This window comes from Anabrus simplex, chromosome 8 (genome assembly GCF_040414725.1).
Source record: "Anabrus simplex isolate iqAnaSimp1 chromosome 8, ASM4041472v1, whole genome shotgun sequence".
In the NCBI taxonomy this organism is placed as follows: domain Eukaryota; kingdom Metazoa; phylum Arthropoda; class Insecta; order Orthoptera; family Tettigoniidae; genus Anabrus; species Anabrus simplex.
The window spans coordinates 64,936,690-64,940,977 of NC_090272.1; positions in this window are offsets into that span (position 1 = coordinate 64,936,690).

The window sequence follows — 4,288 nt, forward strand, 5'->3', positions numbered from 1 at the left end:
ATCGGCGGAAGGATGGCTGAGATATGAATTTTTTAAAGCTCATATTTCGAGTCTCGCCGTCCGACCTTGAGTAATATAAGGGGGTCACCAGCCTCGAAGAGGATCTCTGATTTGGATTGCACCGAACTCCGTCGCACCTTCAAATCATTTTTGCTCGGCCGGGTGGCTCACCATCTATAACTTAGCTTCCCGCCGATTCAATCAGCATATTGGGCCGACACCTAGTTGGTAGTTAGCCTCCCCAGAACCATGTCTAGCTGCGTGCTCCATGACATGGATCCCGCCCTCTCTGACCAGAACTTACTTGCCAAACTCCAACTGGCACACGTCCCAGCCCGAAGCGTCTCAAGGATACTGCAACACTTCATTCCTACACGTCGGGTCCTACTACATCTCCACTCAGCTGACGCCGTTTCACATTTTCTCGCCAGCGGAATCTACTTGGACCGCCAGATCCATCGAGTGACGTCTTGTCCTTCGTACTTTGCCGACGAAACACTACCACAGTGGACTCCATCCCAACCATCTTCCTCTCATTTCTACACAACTCCCATCACCACCACCACCACCACCACCAGCAACACCATCACCACTACCGTCGCAACGACCAATACGCCCTCCATCCCTCTCTATCCTTCTGTCCCGGTCACAACTGTTATAACATGCCATCCTTCTCCTCTCATGACTTCTTTCTTCCCTGTCTGCCCTACCCCTGAAGGACCTCAACACCCGAACCAGCCCACTGAGACATCTCCGTCTACAACTGCAGCACTGCCTTCGTCACCACCATCTACGCACGCCGCCGACGCAGCAGCCTCCGCCACACCACCATTCACGCAGTCCTCATCGACCTGTCACACCATGTACAGTTGTGTGATACGCGGAGTGGATCCTGCTCTCTCAGCTCAAACGATTCTCCAGGAACTTCAAGCCGAAGGCGTCCCACTCCGTCGCGTCTTTCGGATCAAGAACTCCTCCGGCCCGACGTATATGGTCCGCGTACACCTTCCAGCTGCCGAAGATGTCCAACGACTTATTGCCAATGGAGCTTACATCTATCGCCATTGTCATAAAGTTGAGCCCTCTCTCTCCCCACCTCAACCTATTCGCCAACATTTCAACCCACCAAATATCCGCCCCCGGCCAGTTCCTCCTTTCCAACCTAGTACACCCGTTTGCCCACGCCTTTCGCCACCTAGTTTCTTCCATCCACCACCTCCAACGCTAGATATCATCCGACTCCTCATCACTTCCCTTAACAATATCACAACAATTCTGCAACTCCTCACATTCCATTTCCGCCCTGCTACATTCATTTAAACTTCACTCCTAGAGCACAATTCCTATCATTCACATCTCCCCAGCTAAGAAGACCCACCGTTACTTCACCATGAATTTTCACATTGCTATACCCATCTTCCTGTTCTATCTCACCTTCTACTTCTTTTCCCTTTCTAGGGGGCCCGCCCCGCCTTCGGACGGGGAATGAAAACCTCTCAAGCAAGCTCGAAGAGATCAGAGTGTGTCAGTGTGTCACAGTGTGTGTCACAGTACTTCGTCGTGAACCAGTCGTCTCGCTGATGTGATACAGTTCGTTACTCTGTCCGGCTAAGGACCGGGGTTTGAAAGTACGTAATACGAGTGTTGAAAGCCTTCTCTGTGGACTCTAATTTCGCGTGTAAGCGAAAGCTTATTCACTGATAATATCGGTCTGTAGAGCCGAGTAACATTACCGGTATTTCGTTTCGTGAATTGTGTAATTGTAAGAGTCTGTACAGTAATCACTTGATATTTTGAAACTGTGTTTAAAGGACTTAGGGCATAAAGACTGTGCTTTAGTTGTTTCAATCACAAGAGCCTGTGTCAGGCTATTTCGTAAAATTGTGCTCTAGTGAGTGTACAATTCTTTTTATGGACAGTGTCAATTTGTTTCATAAAGGACAGTGCCAACCTTCCTTTTAAAGACTGTGTCCATTCACCCCGTCAAAAACCAGTGTCGACATTTTCTTTCATAAGACTGTGCCGACCTTCAGTTTCAAAAGACTGTGTCAATCCATTTCACAGAACTGTGCTAACGTTTTCTTTCATAAAACTGTGCCGATATTTCCTTTCAAGGACTGTGCTGATTCGTGAAATACGGTACCTTTATCTCTTCTCAAGGGACTATGTTAAATCCCCTCATAAAGACTGTGTCTACATTTACGTGTAATATTGTGCTTCAGTGGAAAATTTACCCCTGAGAAATTACGTGATTTTTGTTAAGACTGAGTCGTAACAGAATTTGGTTCTCTTTCACAAGACTGTGTCATAAACTATTTCTTTCTGTCTTCGCAGAAACTTTAATTTATTTCTACGTGCGTGTGCTAGGACATTGCATGTACTCATTAAAACAGTGCGGAGACTGTGTCCGAAGGACTTAATTTATTTCCTTTTGCACTGAGATTAAGTGAAGCGGTAAACCATCGTATCTCAGAAAGTTCCAGATTATTTTCATTGCCTATCATTTCAAGTTCGATAGTGACTATGGCAAGAACAATATTAATCATTCTCACAGAACTGTGATTTTGAATTCATCTACTTTTTTCAAATGTGCGTCCAACGCCATTTATAGTGGAATTTATTCGGCCAGTAAACAGTGTCTCGCCATAATTTGCAGTGCAGTGCGGTAGAGAAGTGTCGTATTAGATTCCATTGACATTCTGTGCGAAAGTTTTACATTTCTCTGCTCCTGTCATGGGACTTAGTGGAATACAAAACTCAACAACTATTCCACGCAGCACTATCATCAGACGACCGCCCCAGGTTCGAGTCTCCTTCAACATCAAGGGCTAAAAACCGCCGTGGGACGACGCCAACAACGTGGGAGACTTCGACGACGTGGGACGACGCCGACTCTGACGACGTGGGACGACACCGGCGCCAAAGAACGACGCCTTCTCCACATCTTCGAGGACATTCAAACTATTCGTCTGTAAAAGGTGATATAATATCTATGCATTTTTTGAATAAACTGCAAGTTCCACTTTAAATATGAACCCATTCCACTACTCTTCTCTCGTACTCTCTAAAGCATGAACCGTACACGCCTTGGCGTTATCCATGCTCACCACAAAACTGAATTACGGGCGTTCCTGTTTCAGTATATTTAACGGAACAATGGCAGAGGAGTATTCACGGCTGTCTGTGGCCTGGTCATACCAGCACTGGAACTTTGGACTGTTAGATCGGCGCCGCCGTACTGTTCGTTTAAAGTGAGAAAATGTACGGTTTTTCATTTGAGCGAGTATTTTATATGGTAAAATGCTTTTAATCCCTACATTCCTACTGACGTTTCTGTAATGGCCTAAGTTAACTAACTGTAGTTCGTAAATCTACAAAGACAGTCTTTCTTAGAATCCCGTAGCGAAGCACAGGTATATCAGCTAGTTTTATACTAAGTAAAGGGTGAGCTCCACGGCATTTTCCTTGTCAAGAAAATCAATACATTATATTGTTGGCATTGCTCTCATAATAGCTAATAACGATTTGAAAAACGTACAAATTGAAAATACGGAAAAAATGAACATTTCTCGCAAGTAGTAGCAAATGAATAACTTTTCTTAAATAGATACCAAACACTAACTATTAGCTTTACGTCGCACCGACACAGATATGTCTTATGGCGACGATGGGATAGGAAAGGCCTAGGAAGTGGAAGGAAGTGGAAGGAAGTAGCCGTGGCCTTAATTAAGGTACAGCCCCAGCATTTGCCTGGTGTGAAAATGGGAAACCACGGAAAACCATCTGCAGGGCTGCCGACAGTGGGGCTCGAACCCACTATCTCCCGATTACTGGATATTGGCCGCACTTAAGCGACTGCAGCTATCGAGCTCGGTGTGGGCCGCTATACAATGTTGTATGTTTGCCTGTATGAAAGTAATCATTCCTTACTTTCATGCAATACTTCACCTTATGCGGTCTCCGGAACGTGCTGCTCCGTCTCCCGCGATGAATCTTGAGGCTTGGCTGGCCCCGGTTCCTGTCCGGGCTCCCGCTCTTCGCCCCTGCTAGTCTCAGTGTTGTCTGTGGTGGGGTTGGTCCTCTGCTTGTCACGCTTGCCCTCCACCAAGGTGAAGGTAGCAACATGCACCCCGCAGAAGATCTTCTTCCCCACCACTTTCTCCACATCTCTGGAGTCCATGCTGACCACAAGTCGGACACCTCTCTTCTCCTCCTTGCGGTCATAGACCCTCCAGCTGTTGGGATTTAAGCCATGGTTCTGGCGTGCCATTCTTCCCAAAAGGACATT